Raw genomic sequence first — 23,986 nt, 5'->3', positions numbered from 1 at the left:
CCCTATTCCATACCCACAAAGATGCTCCTTGGACTTAGATAAAAATCGACATTTTTCTTTATCACTTAACCTGGTAAAAGAAGATACCCACACAGTCACTGGAGCCGAACTGTCGGAGCAGAGGGCCACCATCCCCAGCCAGCCAAAGGTCCCTGTAGCGATCCGAACGAGGCAATGCTTTAATAGTGCCATGATGTCTAATACGCCCAAGGATTATGCACATGAAATGATGCCTAAATTGAGTAGTTTTAAAAACCCAAGTCCTTTGTTTTTGTTTTATTTTGGTTTGGTCTTTGTTTACTGGGTTTCTCTAAAGGATTCAACTGTATTTATGTATAAGTGGTTTTCTGTCTTTTCTTGGTGTCTATATCACCGTGTCGCCAAGGGTTCTTACCTTCACTTGTGTCAGCTTGGCTCAGGAGCTGCACCTACTGTTAATCCACTACAGCTAGGGGAGGGCATCAGAAAGAGCTGCCTTTTGTGTGGGACCGGCAAGTGGTATGGTAGTTAAGGCACTGGACTCCCACATGGCTGACCATGATTTGAGTCCCAGACCTGGAGGTTTGCTTTCTCACTTTCCCTCTCTCTCTTACTCTGTCCCTCTCTAGTCAAATTAAAATAAATAAAGTTAAATAAAATAATTCTAGGCGAAAAAAAAAAAAAAGAAAGAGCTGCCCTTTTCACCAACAGTCACATCAAACAAATAGTGTGACTTGAGGAGAGACCAAAGAAAGCTGACAGGGCCAGCAGGTGGCGTGGTGGTTGAGGCACTGAACTTCTACATGGCAGACTGTAGTTCGAATCCTAGAGCTGGCAGTTTGCTTTCTCTCTTTCTCTTTCTCTCTGGTGAGTACATATGCCCTGTAGGAAATTTTAAAAATAGTAATAAGTAAAATTAAATAAACAATTTTTTAAGAAAAGAAAAAGGAAAAGAAATTGAGTATTTTGGGCTGAAATGTCATCTTTGAGAATAAAGATGATGCCAGGCTTCAGGAGAAGATCCTCTGATGGTTCAATGGTTGGAAAAAGGTATCCTCATTGTCTCTCCCCCCAACACACACACACAGAGTTGGGCTCAGAGACACCACATGGCCTCTGAGAGCAAGTGCAAACACAATGGCATCAGGCTGTGGCTAGTGGAGCCTCCCTGCAGATGAGGTGTCATGGCGACTGGGTCTTCCCTGTCAACCCACAAGGTGTCAACCCACACTCACAGGGGCATAGAGGGAAGGGAAAATGCAGTCAGCCCAGGAGTCACCAGACAAAACTCAAGTCCAAGTGGAGATTCCTAAGAGATTTCATTCTGAGACAACCTTGCGCAACCTCCTTGAGGGCAAGGGTTGAACCCAGTGGAACTGTAAATATAACAGTCTTCGTTTATTCCTGTGGTCATTCATTGATCCACTCATTTACTCAGCAGGCCACTCCTGCGCACCTCCTCATGCCTGTGCTGTTCTGGGCCCTGGGTTTCCAAAGAACAAGACAGACCAGTCCCCAGGTCACAAAAAGCTTGCAGGCTAGAAGGAGCTGACCAGCAAAAACACAGAAGAAGCCACAATGGGAGACACACAGGTAATTTTACTTTATCTAATACCCACATTTTAAAAATACAAAGGAACAGAAGGAATTGATTAAGAATGGATTTCTGTTCTTGTTTTTCTTTTTTTTTTTTTTATGTTTTTGCCTTAGGGCACATGCACTCTCCAGAGAAAAACAGAGGGAGGGAAAGTGAGAAATCATTCCCCTGGGGGAATGGCCATGACACAACCCCTTCTCTTCCATTCTCCTCTTAGGATTTTGGGCATGCACTCATATGTGCCTGGCACGATTTTCAAGCTTCTGGGTCAGGGACTTGAACTGTGGTTAGCCATGTGAGGGTCCACCACCTTAACCACTGCGCCACCTGCTGGCTCCATAAGAGTGTACTATTTAGAGAAGATTTAATTTTATTTATCATCATCATTATTTTTTTTAATTGCTGCAAGGCATTCATGCTCACCGGAGAAAGAGATAGACAGACAGACGGACAGAGAGGAAAGTGAGGTAGTAAGTTACTAGGTCCAGGACTTGAACTGTAGTTGGCCATGTGGGAGTACAGTGCCTTAGCCAACAGATACCTCCTGGCCCAAGAGTGAAATTCTTAGCCCAATATAGTCATCCCTCAGGAACCAAGGGTTCCAAGAACCCCCTTGGACCTCAGAAATCTGTGGATACTCAAATCCTTTACATGAAAGGATATAGTCTTTGCATATAAACCATGCACATCCTCCTGTGCATGTAAAAACTTAGGTAAGTTATGCATAAACCAATGACCATGTAAATACTATGCACACGGTGTTGTACTGTGACAAGCAAAAGCGTCTGTGCGTGTTGAGTATCCACAGCGTGGCCCTGGGACACAGTGCACATCAGCAATGATGAAACATCCTCCTTTGCAGTGGTGGGATCCAGGGAGGCAGAACCCCCAGATATGGAAGGCCAGCTGCATATTCAAGGGATTATGAATTAAAAATAAAATGTCGAGGTGTTTTTCCTTCCCTTCTTGTAAGTCTCTAACATCTGGTGAGTAACAGCTGGTGAGCACCTGCAGTCCATCCCGATTGTAGTAGGCATCTTGTGAGTACTCAGTGGCCAGGTGTGCCTTGTGACTGTGTGTCCAGGACAGCAATGCTGTAGAGACAAAGTTCTTCATGCCACACCCTATACCGTGAGCAAAGAGACTCACTGTGCATTACTTATTTAATCCAGTATTTTGTTTTATTTTAGACAGATTCAGGCTGCCATACTCCTCCTGCCCCATACTCCCAAGTTGCTGGGACAACAGGTGCATGCCACTGTGCCTGGCCCTTATGCTGGACCGGGAATCAAAACGGGGCCTTCTGTGTGGCCCTAGCCTGCAAAACTCAGTGTCTGAGCAGCATGTGTCACAGCAACTGGGCCCTTTATTTATTTTTATTTTTTAAAATTTGCCAGAGGGTGTGTGCCCTTGGCAGGGAGAGGAGAGGGAGAAGCACCCACCCACCATGGGGCATAGTCATGCCATAATCCCTTCTCTGTTTCTCCATCCTGTTGGGATTTGGGGCAGGCGCACATGCTCCTGATGTGTCTTACAAGTCATTGTGGCTAAGACTTGGACCATGGTAAGTCATGAGTGGTCTAGCTCCTTAACCACTAGGCCACCAGGCCAGCCCTGGGTCCCTTTTTATTTTATTTTTTTAAAGACATGTTTTATATACATATCCATAGGAGACTAGATAAATAAGTTACAATATATTTCTAAAGAGAGAGAGCAATGAAATGAATGAACTGTAGCCACAGCTATCAACCTAGATGTATTTCTCAATATTAAAAAGAAAAAGCAGAGCCAGCAGGTGGCACAGTGGTTAAGGCACTGGATCCCACGTGGCTGACTGAGTGGTTTGGGACCCAGTGGCTTGAAACACAAGTTGGTCGTATGCATGTGTGTGCCCACAATCCCAAGAGAAGAATGAAAGAGAAGAGATTGTGGTGTGGTCATCCAGGCTAAGGAATGACTTTTCACTTTTCCTCTCTGTCTCTCTCTGGCAAATACATGTGCCCTATAGCAACAAAATAATTAATTATTTTGAAAAGCAGCTGCAGTAGAATACATATAATATTATTCTATTTATGTTTCCAAGTATGTAAAATTTAGAAATACATGCTTATGCATTGAAAACATGATATAGGGGTCTGGCATGTGGTGTGGTGGTTAAGGGCGTTAGACTCCCACATGGCTGACCACAGTTCGAGTCCCAGATCTGGTGACTTGCTTTCTCCGTTTCTCTCTCTCTCTCTCTCTCTTTCTCTCACTCTGTGCCTCTCTGATCAAAGTAACTAAGTAAATAAAGTTAAATAAAAATAATTCTTTAAAAATATATAATATAGGGAACCAGCAGTTAGCGTAATGGCTATGTTGCTGGACTCCCATGTAGTCGATCGCGGTTTGCGTCCCAGACCTGGTGGCTTAAAACTCATGCCGGGCGCATGTGCGTGGTGCCCAAGATCCCGAGAGGAGAATGGAGGAGAAGGGATTGCAGCGTGACCATCCCCCCTGGGGGGTGATTTCTCGCTTTCTGTCTCTATGTCTCCCTCTGTCTGTCTGGCGAGCGCACGCGCCCTATAGCGAAAATCTCCCCCCCCAAAAAAATATATATATAATATAAAGAAATACCTGGATATTATCTATTTCAGACTTAGGAGAAGCCAAATTGAAACGGGAGAAATACATCGGGGGCTCTTACAGTGCTGGGACTATTTCACCACTTAAGCTGGATGGTGGATTAACAGGTATCTGTTATAGTTCTCTTTATCCCTTTACATGTATCTTAAATATTTCATAGCAAAAATTTCTAAAGAATATGAAAAATAATAACACTTCATCTTGATATTACTCTTGTTGCCATATTGATAATTGTCTGTAAAGGTAATTAAGCTAAGTACTCTACTTCAGAAGGAAAACTTCAGATGAAAGAAAAAGGAGAGACATCAGCAGGTGGTGTGGTGATTAAGGTGCTGGACTCCCACCTGGCTGATCATGGTTCAAGTCCTGGATGGACCTGGTGGTTTGCTTTCTTAATTTCTCTCTGTCTCTCTGTCTCTCTCTGGTGAGCATGCATGCCCTATAGCAAAATTAAAATAATTATATTAAAATAATATAATATAAAAATAAATAATTCTCTTTTTTTTTGAGAGAGAGAGAGAGGAAGAGTTTTGCTATAGGGCATGTGTGCTGACCAGAGAGACAGAGAGACAGAAAGCAAGAAATCACCACCCAAGGGAATGGCCATGCCATAATCCCTTCTCCATTCTCTTTTCAGGATTTGGGGTATGTACACACACACATCCAGGGTGAGTTTCAAGCCACTGGGTCTGGGACTCAAACTGCAGTCAGCCATGTGGGAGTCCAGCAACATAACCATTACACCATCTGCTGGTCTCAGTAATTCTTTTTTTCTTTTTTATGTTTTTAGGGACTTTTTTAATTGGCCATGTATGCTCACCAGAGAAACAGAGAGAGAGACAGCAAGACATAAAGCAAGAAATTACCCCCAGGGGGAGATGGCCAAGCCTCAATCCATTCTCCTCCATTCTCCTCTCAGGATTTTGGGCACACATGCACATGTGCCTGGCATGAGTCTCAAGCCGCCATGTCCGGGACTTGAACCATGATTGGCCGTGTGGGAGCCCAGTTCCTTAACCACTATACCCTATTCTGGTCCCACAAATAATTAAATAAAAGAAGGAGGAGGAGGAGAAGGAAAGAGATGGGATGATGTACATGAACATAGTCAATTCTGAGGATCCCCAAAGTGTTTACGAGCCAGAATTGAACCTGGAGACCTCTTTATTTGTTAGCTAAGAGTGGGATGGCTTGGGGTCAGCAGGTAGAGTGGTGGTTAAGGTGCTGAATTTCCACATGGTTTGAGTCCTGAACCCGGAGGCTTCAAAATCATGCTAGGCCCATGTACATGTGTGCCCAAAATTCTTGGAGAAGAAGGGATTGCAGTTTGACCATGCCCCTTGGAGGTGAGAAATCACACCCCAGTAATCACCCTCTGGCTCCCTCTCCAGTGAGTGCACATGCCTTATGGCAAAAATAAAGAGAGAGAGAGAGAGAGAGGAGAGAGGAGATAGCTGGCTCTTTCAAGAAGTTTTCACTTGGGAGTGTTCCAGTAAAGGGTGGAAGAAGCCAATGGCTGTTGATTTCCTCACTTTCGACAGCAAGGACGAGGTAGGCTGGACTGTGCTCTGAGATGGAAGGGTGGCTCGGGCAGATCAAGAAACCCCCTATCAGAAACCGTGATGCCTGAGTCCTCAGTTTCCACTGTGACTTCAATGCCACATGAAACACAAACTGCAATCTGATAAACTCTCAGGCAGGTCCTTCACCTGCAACTCAGCCTCCACGTGAAAGATGAGGGCTCATGTACGGAACAACCAGCCTGAACACAGGCTTATCTCCTTTGGAAGATGATTCAACACTACAGGCCTAGAGAATGTATGCCCAGACGAGAGTTCAGGAGCTGGCCCTGGAGACTGTGAAATATTGGCCATGAATCCCTTTAGCAGAGACCAGAGGATCAGACGGCCGAAGCCTAACCTGACAGTTCCCATCGCTGACATGAGTACCAATGTGTGCTTCTGAATCTTACTCTACCAATTCACACAGAGAAAAGGTCAGTAAAAGCTTTGTTACTTGGAGAGTTTTTTTTTTTTTTTTAATTTCTTGCTCTCTCTTTACTTTAAGGTTTTTGCCATAGGATGTGGATGCTCATTGGAAAGAGACAGAGAAAGAGAAAGTGCGAAATCACTTCCTGGGAGGATGGCCATGCTGCAATCCCTTCTCCTCTATTTTCCTCTCAGGATTTCGGGCATGCACACACATATGCCCGGCATGATTCTCAAGCTGCTTGATCTGCGCTGAGCCATGTGGGAGTCCAGTACTTTAACCACCATGCCACCACCGACTGGCCCCTCTTGCTCTCTTTTTAAAAAATAAAAATAAAAAGTATTAATTTATTCCATGAGTGAGAGAGATGGAGAGAGAGGGGGAGAGACAGAGATACAGCACTGCGATACAGCATGGTCTTGATACCGTGATCCACACCAAGCCTCAGCCTGCCCCCGACCATGGGCACATGTGTGCTCGGCCTGCTCAGAGGTGTGAGCTGAACCTCCCCATGTGAATCTCCATCAGGGAATGTGGCATTTTACCGCTGTGCCATGGTCTGGCCTCCACATTTCTCTTGTATGCATTTCAGTTATCTATTGCATTCTTCCACATATTCAACATTGCTTTCAAGCCAACTCTAAAGTGAATAAAATTTGGCTTTTGTTCTTCCATCTTTCATTTTCTCCTCTCACTTTTCTTCCTCATCTTTTTACTTTCTTTTGATGGCTAGTTAGGTAGGTAGGATGCCAGGTCAGCTGCTAGAGAAGGCCCCAAATAAAAAGAGAGACAGAGGTTTATTTCTCAGACACATGAAAGTCCAAGTTAGTATGGCAACACAAGCCAGGGATGGCTTAGGGCCCCAGTCCCTCATAAGGCGACACTGCAATCTGCAACATACGGGCTTTCATCTCTTTCTGATCCAACACGACTGTTCCTGATCCTGCCAACGCATCTGTATTCCATCCTGCAGAAAGAATGATAGGAGCAAGGGGCCCACACCACTTCTGCTCAAGTCCCCTTGGCCAGAATCTAGTCATATGTCTACACCACGTCACAAGGGGGAGGGGAGTGTGAAGCACAGAATAGAGTTTTGGGTCCAGAATGAAGACCCTGAGCAATTTAGAGCAGTTACACCAGTTCACTGCGGCATGAGTTGGTGATTAATTCATAAGGGGAGAGCCGGAGTCGTGAGTGCACCGAGAAGCTGCTAAGGCTCCGTGGTGACAGGAAGTGACCCTCCAGCCTGAGAGGGAAAAACCATAAGCAGAGTAAGTAAGCCCAGGAAGGAGAGCTTGTGGCATTCTCTTCCTCCTAGGAATCTGAACTTAGCGTAAGATTTACACAAGCAGGGGACTACCAGGGGACCCTGGGAAATAAGTGGGTGTAGATTAGTTACTTGGTTGAGTTAAAACATGTCACCCCTCTGCTTAAATCCCACACTCCAAGAAAACTCAGAAGTGCTTACTTGACTGCAAAGCCCAGTGTCAACTGGCCCCGGCCCCGTCACTCAAACCCCATCTACCAAGTCCGCCCCTTCCCCTCTGCTTAACAGCCACACCGCTCTCCTATTTCTGGGGCACACGGGGAGTTTCTGCCCATGAAACTGTACTTGCAGCTCCCCCGTCTGGACTGCTCTTTCCCCAGATAGGTGCACGGCGGCTGCCTCTCTTCTTTCAAGTCTCTGCTCAAATGTCACCTTTGGAGAGGCAAGCCCTGATTTTAAAGGGTGCTTCTTAAAGTGGGTGAACACACTAGAGAGGGTCTGCGAGGGGTTTGTTACCATTTTGCCGCGAATGGAGCGCTGGAAACTTGAGGGCCACACGTAGGACACTGAAGCTGCCCTGATGCTCATGACAGTGAGCAGAGGACTGGTCTCATTGGCCAGGGTGTACACCAGTTTACAGGGTGGAGTACGGTGATGGATCTCATGTGGTATGAGCTATAGTCTAGTCACATGTGTTAAGACCACATTTATTTTATTATTGTTGTCCTGGCTCTTTTTCTTTTTTTTTTTTTTAAGAGGTTTTGCCACAATCCCTTCTCCGTTCTCCTCTCGGGATCTTGGGCACGCACGCACATGCGCCCAGCGTGAGTTTAAGCCACACGGTCCAGGACGCAAACCGTGGTTGACTACATGGGAGTCCAGCGACATAGCCATTACGCTAACTGCTGGTCCCATCAAGCTTTTTTAAACAATGAAATATTTAGCCCGCTTAGTTATAAAGACATTTTTGTATGTTTTATTCTAGACTCTAATTTACTAATGCTGAGACAAGCTTTATTACACTACTTTTTTGTCAGGGAAAAAAACACACATTTTTCAAAAGTAGTAGTGGCAATAAACCAGATAATGACAATAGAAATTATGCCAAAGAAAGTAAGGTCAAAATTGGCCCAGCCCATTGGTGAACTCAGTAGCAAAACTGAACCACAGTGCTTGGTGCCACAAGGCAGATGCGGGCGTGGATCCCTGGGTTAGCCTGAAAACACACCAGGCACACGCTGGCACGGGCCCAGGATCCTGACGAGCTGGAGAGCTGGGAGCAGTCTGACCAAAACTGGCCTCGCTGCCTTGTCTCCTCTCTCCCGTGCACATGCATGTACTCTCCATCATGAATAAAACACATAACACTTAAAAAAAAAGACCAAAATCACATATATTAATTTTACTCAGACATATGATTTCTCATATATGGATTTGGAGTTTGTAGCCATCACTGATGGCAAAATGCTGAAGCTATAATGCATGATTTAGCTAGAGACGCACTGGCTAACTAAGCAGTGAAGCCACCAAAACTTACGTAACATTTGCATGCAAAGTGTGCAAAGTCCAAACCCGAGATCATCTTTTTAATTTTTTTTAAGAAGCTTTTGCCATAGGGCTCACTGGAGAGAGACAGAGATAGAGACAGAGGCAGTGAGAGAGAAAGTGAGAAATCACCCCCAGGGGGCATGGCCACACCACAATCCCTTCTCCTCCATTCTCCTCCTAGGATCTTGGGCATGTACACACATGTACCTGGCATGATTTTTAAGTCACTGGGTCTGGGACTCAAACCACAGTCAGTCATGTGGGAGTCCAGTGACATAATCACTATGTCACTTGTTGGCCCCACCAAGATAATCCTTTTAAGGAAGGAGTCAGAAGTTAAAAATCTGACAGAAGCATCTCTTCAGTATTTCCTTTATAAACATTAATACTTGGCAGGTGTCTTACGAAGCAGCACTTTGGATCACTAAGACTGAAAAATACAATGCCGGGCCAGCCCTGTAGCACAGGGGTGGGGTGCTGTGTGTACAGAGCTGCATCGACGTGGCAGACCCCAGTTTGTGTCCTGGCCCTGACAGCTTGAAAAACATGCCAGGCATATGTGTGTACATGTGTGTGTGTGTGTCCTCCAAATCATGACAGAATAGAGAAATGGAGGAAAAAGAATTTCAATATGAACACACTTCATGGGGTGATTTTTCGCTCTCCCAATAGGAAATAGATAAACAAATAAAAAAGTTTTTAAAAACACAGTTGCTGATACGCAAGCAAAAGATGGACTCAAAGGCGTTTGTTTAGAATGGAAGAATCTTTGGCAAAGAAAGTGGCTCAGATACCATTTTCCCACAACACCGTAGTTTGATGCATTCAGAAACTCACTAATGATGAAGAAACTAACTAACTGGAGTCAGCCAGTGATGTGGTGGTTGGGGTGGCTGGATCCCATACAGCAGACTGTATGGTTCAAGTCCTGAACTTGGCAGCGTGAAATTCATGGTAGTCATCTGTGTGTGCGTGACTAAAATCCCAAGAGGGAAATAAATGGAGAAGGGATTGCAGCATGGCCATCCCCTGTAGGGGGTGCTTTCTCACTTTCATTCTATCTTTCTCTTTTTCTCTCTCTCTCCCTTTCTCTGTGTCTGTTCAGAAGCATAGATGACCTATAGCAAATTAGGAAAAAAAAAAAAAAAGGTGGGGTCATTGGGAGGTGAATAGGATTAGATAAAGTCATTAAGGTGGGGTCCCTGTGGTGGAATCCTGGTGGCTTTAAAGAAAGAGAGAGAGAGAGAGACCAGAGATATGAACTCTTGCCCTCTGGCCACACGATGCCTGTGCCTCCTCAGGACACTGCAGAAGAGTCCCCCAATGAGCACACCTTCACCACATGTGGGCCCTCAACCTTCAGAATCGTAAGCTCAATAAAGCTTTGTTTTCATAAATTATCTAGCCTGTCATTCAGTCACTAGAAACAGAAAAATAGACTTAAACAGGCATCATGCTACACAGAGATGCAACTAATAAACAATTAGGACAGAGACAAGACTTTTAAAAATCTCCAGACACATTACTTTTTAAAATTGTGGTAAAATATACATGACATTTACCACTTGCACCATTTTTGCACATACAGTGACATTAAATATGTTCAAATACCATGCAACTGCCTTACCACCCATCTCCTGAACTTTTTCATCTGTCCAAACTGGAAGTCTGTACTCAGCCCATTGACGCTAGGTCCCCGTTCTGCTTCCCAGTTCCCCAGCACCCTCCCTTCTACTTTCTGTCTCCATGAGTCTGACTGCTTGGGGTACCTCAGGTAAGTGGAATCACACAGCATGTGTCCTTTGGGGATGGCTTGTTCCACTTAGTGTAACATCCTCAAGTTCCTCCATGTGTCCGAATCTCCTACCTCTCTAAGGCAGAACAATATTTCATTACACATAGACACATTTTCTTTTTAGGATTTTGCAATAGGGTGTGTGTGCTTACTGGAGAGAGACAGAGGGGAAGAAGTGAGAAAGCACTCCCCTTCTCCCAGGGAGGATGGCCATGCCACAATCTTTTCTCCATTCTACCCTTGGGATTTGGGGCACGCATGCACACGTGCCTGGGGTAGTTTTTAAGCCATCAGGTCAAGGACTCAAACCATGGTTGACTATGTAGGAGTCCAGTGCCTTAACCACCACACCACCTGCTGACCCAAAACATTTTTTTTTAATTAAACTTATCTCTGGGGACTAACAGATGGCGTAATGGTTACATCGCTAGACTCCCACTTCGTAGTTCACCACAGTTTGAGTCCCAGACCTGGCAGCTTAAAACTCACACTGGGCATGTGTGTGTGTGCATTTCCAAAATCCGTAGAGGAGAATGGAAGGGGGGGGTGGTGATTTCTTGCTTTTTGTCTCTCTGTCTCTCTCTCTGGCGAGTGCACATGCCCTATAGCAAAAATCTCTCTCTAAAAAAAAAAAAAAAAAAAAAAGATTAACTTATCTCTGTATAAAACAGACAGGGATCAGCTGTTTTGATTACAGAAGATATAATCAGTATATCAGAGTGAAAGAAATCTAGCAAGTAGGACAAATTCACTCCTCTAGACTGTCCTCTGTAAGATCAAAATGACCCACTGCTAGCCCTGATCCGCCAGCCTTTTCCCATGTAAGGTTCACTAGGAAATTCCTGGTTTGAAAAAGAATTATTAATGCCATAACTATGTTAGCAAGTAGTCGGCTACTGCACGGTGATGATGAAGCTCAAAGCTGTTGGACCAGGTCCCAAGAGATGAGGTCACCAATCAGCTTGGTTCTCGTGCTTGCAGGTGACCTCAAAGTGACAGAGAACCTTTGGGTGGAAACGCCTCAGTAACAACACGCAAAAGCAACCAGCCCTCTGGGGATGGCTCTGGTAACCAGTTTTTCCCGGAAGAAGTATAGTTGCCTTAAAAGTTAAAAAATAAAAAATCCACCCAAGGACATGAACAATGGGCTCATTGCTGGACTCCAATGAGAAGGTTCACACCCTGAAATAAAATAATGTAAGAAAATCCCAAAGGAAACACTTGGTTCCATTTAGCAATGTGAGAACTCACTTCGAGCAGCCAATAAGAACCCAACGACAACGGGTGAGGGTGAGGAGGTTCTTTGATAACCGCCAACAGCAGGCAGCTTTCCCCAAGGCCCGGTCCTGATCTAATCTCCCCACATCCCTGCAATCCTCGGTTTATGTTTTCCTTGCAGCATAAACTTGTTGCTCTTTTTGCTGTGTTTACTTGGCGTCTGTGAACAAGAACTTATCTAGCAACTTGATGGAAGAGATCTGTGCTCTGGATTCCAGAAACTGCCTGGCTTTAGTGGAAAAATCTTAGAACCGAGACTATAACAGGCCTGAGACAGAAGGCGTCCTCTGTCCAAAGTAGCTTTGGACGAGTTATTTATTTATACTATCTCAGCTCTGTTGATCTCATCAGCAAATGGAGCTAAGAATACCTTCCATGTGGGATGATTACAAGGATGACATGAGATAGTGTTTGTAAAAGTGTCTGGTTAAGGCCAGCCAGTGGTGTGGTGGTTAGGGTGGCTGGACACCACGTGGCTAACTTTGCAGTTCTAGGCCCAGACCCAGCAGCTTGAAAAATATGCTGGAGGCATGTGCATATATGTCCAAAATCCTGAGAGAAGAATGGAGGAGAAGGGATTGTGGTCTGGTCAACTCGCTTGGGGAGTGCTTTCTCTCTCTCTGTCGCTTTCTTTCTATATCCCCCTCCCTTTGTCTCTCTCCAGTGAGCTTATGGTAAATTTTTTTTAATGTGTCTGGTTTTAGGAGATATTTTATAAATATTAGTATCTACATTCTTACTGTATTTATATGCAGGAACTTTAAAAGTTCATGAATATGGAGTCGGCAAGTGGCATAATGGTTAAGGGCATTGGACTCCCACATGGCTGACCATGGTTTGAGTCCCGGACCTGGAAACTTGTTTTCTCACTTTCCCTTTCTCTCTCTATCTCTCTTTCTCTCTCTCTCACTCTGGCCCTCTCCTGTCTACTTAAAATAAATAAATAAATAAATAATGTTAAATAAAATAATTCTTTAAAAAATTCATGGACTTCCTTATTATGAAGAAATTATGCATGGTAAATTTTTTAAAATAAAATAATACTTTAATTTCATTTTCTATGAACTTTTGAGAGTCCTCTGTGTGTATTACTGTTGCTGCCAGAATAGCCCAATGGGCAGGCCCCCCAAGACGCCAAGATTGACATTTCTTGACCAAGCATCCTCAGGGGAAGAAAATATCCTTGGCTTTTAAGCACACTCCCTGACCTTGACCTCTAACTCCTTCCAGAACAAATGAGGGAGTACTGCCTGCAAACTTCCAGGAAAAAAAGAAAGGGTATTTTCTTTCTTATTTCCTTCCTTCCTTCCTTCCTTCCTTCCTTCCTTCCTTCCTTCCTCTCTTCCTCTCTTTCTTTCTTTTCTAGAGAGAGATTTTTGCTATAGAATATGTGTGTTCGCTGGAGAGACAGAAACAGAGAGACAGAAAGCAAGAAATCATCCCCCAGGGGAGATGGCCATGCCCCAATCCTTCTCCATTCTCCTCTTGGGATTTTGGACACACACACACACACACACACACACGTGCGTGGTGTGAGTTTTGAGCCTCTGGGTCCGGGACTTGAACTGTGATCAACTATGTGGGAATCCAATCACATAACCATTACGCCATCTGGTGGTCCCAACATTTTGTTTTTCTAACCCCCTCAGTGCTAACTTCTTCACTCTGGATCTGGAGAGAACAACTGTCACATGACAGCAACCATCACTGAGCAGTGACTAAGGGAGAACAGAAACTCCTACTCATCTTCCACATCTCTCTTTCAATGTCACCTTCTCCAAGAAGCCTTCTGGGACTTCCAAGAGTGAGTCAGGGCCTGTCCTTTGTCCTCCCACCTGCTCTGTCTCTTGAGAGCACTTATCCTACTGAGTTTTGGTTGTGAGTTTCCTGATCCACATTCCTGCGAGGCTGTCAACCCCTTCAGGGCAAGCACCCAGTCTTGTATACCAGTTGTCTCCCCAGCTCTGCCACAGGAGCTTGTGCCGAAACTGCGGTCAGTCGGAGAGAACTGCGGAGTCAGCTACCGCAGGGAGCAAAGCACGTGAATCAGCAGAGGATGACGTCATGCTTCCCGGAGCAACAGTCACTTCGGCATTGCTCAAGCTTTGGGCATGTCTTCCTTCCAAAACAACTCTTTGTCAGGCACAGGGGTGACATCTCCTGATTGACTGACTTCTCATCTTCTACCTGTGAGGGAGAAACCATAATCCACAAGTCCTGAGACTAAGGTGTTTCTAATTTTTGTTTTTGCCTTTCAGTATATTGTCTGAACTTTTCGAATTCAGGATATATATATCATAGCATAGAATCATTGTCTGAACTTCTAGAATTCAGGATATATATATCATAGCATAGAATTCAATCTTGGAAAACGAATACATGCTAACGTTTCTAGTTTCTTTTCAATTACAAATTCTACTTTTATTCTATTACAAACCCTATTGTATTATACACACATAATATAAATTACATATGACTTTATCTTGAAGAAACGTATTTAGATTTCCTTAAAGCTCCTCGGGTGGGAGTCCACCATCAGCTACAAAGTGTCTTTTGGCATTACAGACCATCACATACAAAGCATTTATATTTCACTGGAGCAAGTTGCATCTGCCTCTGCTGTTCAAGGGCAACCTCGCCTGTGCTGTGGCTTTTGCTTCACTCTGTCTCTCCTTCCACTCTGGCCTCATGTCTTCCTGCATGAAATAGGTGGGTGGCTGAGAATTTTATGGTTGTTATCACCTCACATAAACTTTGATCTGTTAGGTTGTTGAAAAGGTCATGACATGTTTTTTTCTAGTTTTCTATGCAAAAAAGCATCATGACTTTTCCAACAACCCAGTATTTTATTTGCTGAACTCTTTTTTTAAAAGATGGAAAGGGGACCAGCAGATGGCATAATGGTTACGTCACTGGACTCCCATGTAGTCAACCGTGCTTTGAGTCTCAAATCTCGCCTCTTAAAATTCACACCCGGCGCATGTGTGTCTGTGCCCAAAATCCCAAGAGGAGAATGGAGTAAAAGAGATTGCAGTGAGGCCACCCCCCATGGGGGATGATTTCTCACTTTCTGTCTCTCTGGCAAGTACACATACTCTATAGCAAAAATCTCTCTTCAAAGATAAATAAATAAAAGGTGGAAAGTTGGGCCAGCAGATGGTGGAGTGATTATGTCGCTAGATTCCCACATGGCCGACTGCGATTTGAGACCCAAACCCAGTGGTTTGAACCTCATGCCAGGTATATATGTGTGCATGCCTAAGATCTCCGGAGAATGGAGGAGAAGGGATTGCAGTGTGGTCATCCCCCCTGGGTGCTGACTTCTCATTTCTCCTTTCATTGTCTCTGTCTCTCTCTCTTAGTGCACGTGCCCTAAGGCAACAACCTCTTAAAGAAAAAAAGATGGAAAGTTTAGTCTTACCGTTACAACAAGGACAAATCAGCTGTGACTGACAGCAAACTGAGAGGTCCTGGCCTAAACACATAGTTATCTCCTCATGAAATGAAGTCATCTTGGCTGATGAAGTGGAGCCAGGACAGCGTCAGGGACCTAGGCTCCTTTTATCTTTCTGGTCTACCCTCCTCTGGCTTCCTTCTGCAAAATCCCTTAAGCTGCAAGATGGAGACCATCTCTGTAAGCATTATGACCGCACTGCATACCAGGAGGCCAAGAAAAGGGCGTATTGTCTGACTTTTAGAGCAGTCTTAGAAATCTCCTCTAACATTTGGCCTATACTTCCTTGGTCAGAACTTCAACATCTGGCCACACTCAGCTGAAAGGAGACTGGGTTGTGGGGTCCTTCAGCTGGGTACACTGCTGTCCCCTGAAGGAACTGGATCCCATATGATTGACTGTAGTGTGAATCCACCCCAGAGGCTTGAGAAACATGCCAGTGCAGGTGCATGAGTGCCCAAATCCTAACAGGATGGAGGAGGGAAGAAGGGATTGCAGCGTGGCCATGTTCCTTAGGGGTTCTAGCTCTCTCTGGTAGGTACTCCCCTACTCTGGCAAATAGATGATAGATGTGGATATAGAGAGATGATAGATAGATGATAGATAGATAGATGATAGATAGATGATAGATAGATAGATGATAGATAGATGATAGATAGATAGATGATAGATAGATGATAGATAGATAGATATAGATTATATAGATAGAGATGATAGATTGATAGATGATAGATGGTAGATAGATATAGATTATATAGATAGAGATGATAGATTGATAGATGATAGATGGTAGATAGATAGAGATAGATTATATAGATAGAGATAGATGATAGATTGATGGATGATATAGATATAGATAGATAATAGATGGATGTAGATAGTATGAGACTAGGGAGGAAGAGGAAGATGGATGTTGGGGTGGGCAACCAAAGTTTCTCCACATTACTGACTATCTTCATAGCTGTTAATGCAAATGACACTCAGTGAGTTAGAGCCTTCCTTGTGCCCATGTTTAGGGGGCCCCTGTGCCCTCCAAACTGGGTCAGTCTCTTGCTACCAGAAAATCAATAAGCAATGGCCCCTCGTGACTTGTTGGGCTCTGAAAGAATGCCTGCTTCAAGAGCTCAAGTTGGTTCTTCTCCTTGGACTTGAATGCAATTGCTGCCTAAAATTTCACCACTGAAGAGTGATGCTGCTAAGAAAGAACATGGATTTTTATTTAAAAGAAAGACGGACTTGGAGGGGTTAACAAGGGGAGCTACGGTTGTTTCTCTTTCCTCTAGCTGGAGAGAAGATATTGAATCATGGGGAGAAGAGAGAGCTTCCCCTCATGATGACTGAAGTCCATGCTTAGAGAAGGTTGGCCCAGGTTGAGCCTAGGCGGGACCCAGATGTCAGAGCCACAGTTTTCCCAGGGAAGGATAAGTCTGTGAATGGAAGCTATGGTAGGAGAATGTAGGACATGGCACCAGTGAACTTAGAACAAAAGGCTCAGATTGGAAAGGTCCCTGAAGATCAGCTGGTCACACATCTTAGATGATGAGACAGAGTTTGAGAAGGCCCAAGTAGCCTGACTGAGACACACCAACAGCCAGTAGCAAGCACAGGCTCAGGCCCTGTCTCCTGAGTCCCACATCCAGGAGTCACAGGTGGTTTTTTGTTCTATAGAGAACCAGGCATCCTTGGAGGGGCTGAAGAGGCAACGACAAAGGGCCCTACCAGGTATGAAACCAGGTATTATAGGACCTGAAGTTTATGTATTGAAAAGGGGAGAATTCTTTAAGAAAAAAATTACAAAAGTAAGATGCAAAATTAGGAAACCAGCAGATGGTGCAATGATTATGTCACTGGACTCCCAGAAGGCTGACTGTGGTTTGAGTCCCAGACCTGGAAGCTTCAATCTCATACTGGCTACATGTGCGTGCGTGCCCAAGATCCCGAGAGGAGAATGGAGGAGAAGCAATCCGGTGTGGCCATCCCCCCTGGAGGATGATTTCTCACCTTCCATCTCTCTGTCTCACTTTGTTTCTCTGGTGAGCACATGCATCTTATAGCAAAAATCTCTGGGGAAAAAAAAAAGTAAATAAGAATACAAAATTAGGGACAAAACGTTAGTGTCTTTTGCTTCGATGTAAACCTGCCTCTGTAGTCCCAGCAATGGGCCAGTTAAGTCAGCTCCTAGGGTCTGTTTTGTACATGACTCTCCTGTTTTGAGATGTTATAGTTTCCTAAAAATGCCAAAAAAAATTAAAAAGTGGGTAGAAAAATACTTGAAAACCTCCGTTCTGTTCATCACACTACAGCAGACACAACCACCTGTCAGCATTTGATTGTCTACAGGTTTTAGAAACTGTTCTGTACGTGAGTCATCGGGAATGTACCTGCATCGGACTGAGGTGCTGAGCCTCAGGAGAGCGCAGGAATCTTTGACTCACGCGACGGACTTTGAGTCATTCTTGATCAGGTGCCTACGATCAGATGGCATGGAGTGTTTATTAATAGATTTGCATCCACGTGGATTTCAAGGTAGTTTCCCAGTGAAGTATCCCTTCAAACGCAAGATTTTGTGTGTTACAAATAACTGGAATTCATTTCTATCAGTGGATGGAGGAAGAAGAGTCAGTTATGATTCTGAGTACACGTGACTATGAGGAACATCCTGGAAAGGTCTCACCCCAAGGAATGGAGATGAAGGCCACAGGCGTTACACAGGAGCAAATCCTTAACAACCCGGAGGACAAAGTCGTTCCGCACACAGTGTGGTTTTTATCTGTTAGCTCCATTCCTTGTCCTTATGGGTTTTTCTTGAGTTCTAAAGATGCTGGGAGGGTGAGCCCCATGGCATAGCAGTCAAGCTCTGTGTAGAGGAAGCTGGAACCCATGTGACTGCCCAGGTTTCAAGTCCTGTTCCTGGAGATTTGAAAAATATATTGGACATATATTCATGCCCAGGACCCTGACAGGATGGGGAATCAGGTCATATGACCAGGCCCCTCCCTCCCTTTCTTCCTTTTCTCTCTCTGTCAAGGAGTGAATCCTCTGGCATATTAAAAAACAAACAAACAAAAAAGATGCTGGAAGATATTGGAGCCCACAGAGCCTGCTCTGGACCCTACTGACAGACCTACGAGATGAAAGAGGGATGAGAGGCATGTCCTGCGTACTTCCCTCCCCCCTTCTTCTCCTGTAGACCCAGGATCAGGTTTCTTTGCATTAAACTCCAGGAAGCTGTGGGTGGCAGTCTTATAGAAAGCTGTGGCAGATGTGCCTTATTCTGAGGCAGTGATAGGAGCAGAGAAGAAATGAGGGATGCTCCTGGCATCTACCCATACCAGCTGTGAGTACTCAGGCGCTGGTCTGGGGGGGGGATGGTCTGATCTTTGAAAAACTTTGGGGAACTCTGGGCTATCAGGTGAGGGCCAGGCCAGGGAAGTGTAAGACAGATGAGTTTCTGCCACTCAGATGCAAATTCTATAGTAGTAACATGCTGTTCTGTAGGGGCAAAGGACAGAAAATGCTGGGGATGGGGGGATGCATTAGTCCCGTACTAACGGAGAGACCAAGTGCCACTAAAATGCCTTTCGAGAAGCAATGCCCTGGTAACTCCTTGGGCAATCCAAAGCTACAGAGGAATGGGAGATTTCATGGTACAATTGTCCCTTGGTATCCATGTGGGATTGGTTCCAGGCCACCATGGCTACTAAAATCCAGAGACACTCAAGCCCCCTATAGAAAATGGCAGTGTTTGCACGTATCCCCCCCATACACCCTCCCACACACTCACTGTCTAGATTACTTACGCTGCTGAATACAACGCACATGCTGTGGAGATAGTGGTTATATTGTATTGTTTAGGAAGTCATGACAAAGTCTAGGGGCTGAACAGGGGCAGAGTGGTAAAATGTGACACTCAGAAAGGCTGAGTCACTTGGGGAAGTTCCAGGTTCATGCCCAGAGACCTCCCTGACAATGTTGGGCATGCGTGTACCCATGATCTGAAGCTGGCTGAAACACAGTGCTAAGTCCCTGTTGAAGGTTTTGTTCTCTCTGTCTCTCTTGTTCACAGAAGGAATGAACAATTCTTATTATAACTCTGTGTGTGTTCAATACAGACAACCACCGTTCAGGCCTAACCACATAGTATACATCAGCAATAATACGAATGTGGAACCTGCGGACGCCACGGGCCGAGTGTACAAATCAACGTTAAACATGTAACGACTTATTTCCGGCAATCCTTTGAACAGCCAAGAAAAAGATGGTTTTATACCACTCCCATTTGTTCTATCTTTGAATAAAGAAAATGTTCCAATTTTTTTTGTCTTTTATTGTCAAAAGGTGTGTACACTCACCAGAGAGGGAAAGAAAGCAACCTCCATTGGGGTGTGGTTATACTGGCGTGCAGCCAGGCTGCAATCCCTTTTTCCTCCATTTTTTCATTCCAGCAGGGTTCTGGGTGTGCATGCACACAGGCGTGGCATGTTTTTCAAGCCACCAGAATAGAGATTCAAATCGTGGTCAGCCATGTGCGATCCATCTCCTTCCACGTAGTGCTTAGCTGGGCTGGCCAGCAACTTTTTTGTGATCTCCGGCTCTCACTTACAAGGAACAGGGGGCTAGGAAATACAATTCATAGGGTGAACAATGTGGATGTCTTTTTCATCATTTCCTACCATGAAATTCTCACCTTTTACTCATTCATTTAGGATAAAATATTGAAAACTGTGATTAAGTCCCTATACATTCCGTGTAAGGAGAGTTTGTGTTTCCAGTTATTAGCTCCTCTTCATGGATCAATTTATGAGTAGTTACCTCTAAAGGTAAGCAGTGACTTTAGTAAGTTTTGAATATAAAGAAAATGTGAAGAGAACAGGCCCAGACAAGGCCCCCTGTGGCACTGGGTAAGACCAGGGCTCCAGGGACTGTGAAAGACTTCAGAGGGGAACAGATATTCCACTGCTGGAAGGTCACCTCAGGCCAATTAGTTGTATAAAGGTGAGTGGAGCTGAGAAATGAAATATAAAACTTTTCTAAAAGAATTACTTCTTTAATTTTATTTATTCATGATTATTTATTTATTTTTAATTCACCAGAGAGAGATAAATAGTGAGAAAGCAAGTCACCAGGTCTGGGACTCAAATCACAGTCAGCCATGTGGGAGTCCAATCCCTTAACTACCATGCCACCTGCTGGCTTTCAAACTTTTTGTTGTTTTTAAAAATATATGCATGGACAGCTTCATGGCTTGGTGGTTAAGGCAGCCAGATCCCACATGGCCAACTGCACAGTTCGAGTCCTGGACCCAGCAGCTTGAGAAACATGCCTGGCTCTTCTGAGTGGGTGCCCAAAATCCTGAGAGGAGAATGGAGGAAAAGGGACTGCAGCATAGCCATCCCCTCTGAGGGTGATTTCTCATTTTCTCTCTTTCTGTCTCTCATGAGACAGGATTAATTCATTATTCCTGAAGCCAATGCCTCCATCATCCAAGCGCCATGATCCAATCACTGCCCACTAGATTTCTCCACCTCCCAATGCCTTAGCATTGGGGACTGAGTTCTAAAACACGAACTTTTGAGGGACAAATCATTATCCAAACCATAATACTAAGCAATTCAGCAGACCTCAAAAGCATATCTTTCTCATGTTCCCCTTTCCAGATGTGCTTCACCAAAACCAGCAAGTACAACAAAAAGGATGTGGAAGAGAGAGGTAAAGAGAATCCCTAGGATGACGATGATGCACGTCTGGTAGGACAGCAATTCATCCACACTGGAGCAAGAGGACAGAAGCATATAGCAGGGAATGTCCTCAAAAGGAAAAAAAAGTAAATCGATAGGGTCCAGCAGGTGGCGTAATGGTTACAGCACTGGACTCCCACATAATTGACTGTGGTTCAAGTCCTGGACCTGGTGGCTTGAAACTCACACCAAGTGTGTGTGCATGTGCATGCATGCCCAAGATTCTGAGAGGAGAATGGAGAAGGGATTGCAGCATGGCCAATCCATGAGGGCTGATATTTTTGCTTTCTGTCTATCTGTCTCTGTCTCTCCAGAGAGCATAGGCACCCTACAGCAAAAATCTCTCTCTAAAAACAAAATAAAAGTTTTGTGTTTGGCCATACTGCAAGTCTTTATAGGTATGTGAGAAATTTTAGCACTGAATTAATGATAGAATCATGGGAGACAAAGTAAGTGGGGGATTCAAACCACAGTTGACTACGTCGGAGTCCAGCAACATAGCCACCACACCATCTGCTGGTCCCAATGTAACCTCTATTTTTTCCTTTTTTTTTTGGAGAGGTTTTGCTATATGGCACGTGCACTCACCAGAAGGACATAGAGATATAGAGAGACAGAAAGTGAGAAATCACCCCCCAGGGGGGATGGCCACACCACAATCCCGTCTTCTCCATTCTCCTCTCAGGATCTTGGGCATGCATGCACATGCACCTGGCGTGAGTTTAAGCCACTGGGTCTGGGATTCGAACCATGGTTTACTACACGAGAGTCCAGTGACATAGCCATTACGCCAACTGCTGGTCCCGTAAATTCTATTCATAGACACTTAGCTCTGTTTTTCTTTTTTTTTTTTTTAAGAGATGATATGCAGCAATGGACATATGTATACATTGACCTTCACATAAGTGTTCAAGTACATCTCTAGGATTAATTCCTAGACATTAATTCTTGAGGCAAAAGGGAAGTATGCTTAAAATTGTTATGCATTTCTCAATTTCCTTTCAAAGAAGATGCACGATGTGCACACCTCCCAACAGTGTAGGAGCACCTGCTTCTTCATAAACACTGCTAGTGTGTATAACACCAGAATTAAACATTCTACAATCTCTGCCAATATAATACATGAAAAATTGCTTTTCATTGTTTTATTTTGTATTTAATTTACTTTTCTTGTATTGGGAGGAAAAATATTCCAGTGCACTAGACATTTAGGAAAATAAGGAAGGCAGTGTTCATGTACACCACAGGCTCCTGTAACTTCATAACTTCATGGAAGAATTAAATACCACTGTTGTTATTGCTCCAGTGACAGCAATAAAGTCTTGGTGATTGCTCATGCTCTAGTTTTAATAAAACAAAAGGCCACTCTTGCACTGGAGGCACACTTTGTAGAATGAAGTAAAAAGGTCAGGTCACAATCTGCCAAAAGTAGAAACCAGAGAGATCTAGGACTTTAGAAGACATTTAAGGCCCAGGCTTTGTAGCACAACTGTTAGTGTGCTGCTCTGAGATCCTGGAGCCACATGGAAGGCCAGGGTTCAAATCCAAGCTCAACCTTATCCAGCATTATCCTGGCTTGCTGGAAGGCTTAGGATGCAGGGTGGGGGAAATTGTGGTATGAGACGATCCCACTGTGAAAGAAGTAAAAATACATAAAATTTTAAAAAGCCCTTTGAAGTAGTGCTAGGTTGTGTTTAATGAGGTATCTTTGGAAACCAATCTGGTAGATGCATACGTACCCAATAATAGCAAGTGACTGAAGCAATTAGCAGCCGGAAAAAAACAAAACACAGTTTGAGAATTATGACTATGCAGATCATTCATTTATTCATTCTAGAAGAATAAGTATCCAGAATGTCAGAGCAATGGTCTATCAGGAAGGACCAAAAATAATATGCCCCAATTTGGGGTCTCAAAGTGCACACTGTGCTGTGGGGCATGAGCCAGATGAGGAGTGAGACTATGATGGAATGCTTTCCCTAGAAGCTCGGTGCAAAACCCTATGGAAACTACTGTCTGGGGAGACCGGGCAAAGCTTTGGCAGAGGGAGCCACTTTGGAACCAAGCAGTGAAGGATGACTTAAGCAGGAAGACAAGGTAGGGCATTTGGAACATCTATAACAAATGCGCTTTGGAATCTGCTGAATCAAAAGCAGCCTGGAATGCAGGGAGCTTAGGGCGCTGGTCAGGAAGGATGAGGAAGGAAGTTGGAAAGGTAAGTGTGGTTTCTGGCACAATGGGAAGTAATGAAAACAGAACACGAGATAATACATACAAACTTCTTATAACTACATGGAAACATGGCAACATATGCTGACAATAGTCACAAGATATTTTGAGAAATTGTTCATTAAATATCAAAATTAATGATAATAATTAAGGTTAATGAATGTTACATTATCAACATCAGGTCCACGTAATGTTCATTGTGTTTCTGTATAGATGCGAAGTAACTTATTAAAATCTCCTCGTAGACAAGAACTGCAGGTGAATCCTGTATTTTTATGTATTTATGACTGTGAAAGAAAGAGCAGTGAATGTTACTAGCACGCCAGGAAGAAGACCTCCTCTAGTATCTCATGCCCATTGAGCCTCGCTGATTGCCAAAATATAATAATTGAGACACATTTAGTTACTTGATGTTGAATGCTTTTGTTGCAATCCAATTTCTTATTAATTTTTAGGTTTTTTGCATAGGGGTATGCACTCACCAGGG

At 44.1% G+C, this 23,986-nt stretch overlaps 1 long non-coding RNA gene across 1 annotated transcript; it reads left to right on the top strand.

The window, feature by feature from the left end:
• The first annotated feature begins 14,127 nt into the window (after positions 1-14,127).
• LOC102484791 (uncharacterized) lies at positions 14,128-19,838 on the top strand. Its single transcript, XR_333192.3, has 4 exons — positions 14,128-14,306; positions 14,644-14,787; positions 15,441-15,712; positions 19,645-19,838. It is a non-coding gene; the product is annotated as an uncharacterized LOC102484791 (long non-coding RNA).
• Positions 19,839-23,986: the final 4,148 nt, after the last annotated feature.

This window comes from Tupaia chinensis, unplaced genomic scaffold (assembly GCF_000334495.1).
Source record: "Tupaia chinensis unplaced genomic scaffold, TupChi_1.0 Scaffold000012_1, whole genome shotgun sequence".
In the NCBI taxonomy this organism is placed as follows: domain Eukaryota; kingdom Metazoa; phylum Chordata; class Mammalia; order Scandentia; family Tupaiidae; genus Tupaia; species Tupaia belangeri.
Note: the sequence above shows the minus strand (reverse complement) of the source record. Positions and strands in the feature narration are given on the sequence as shown.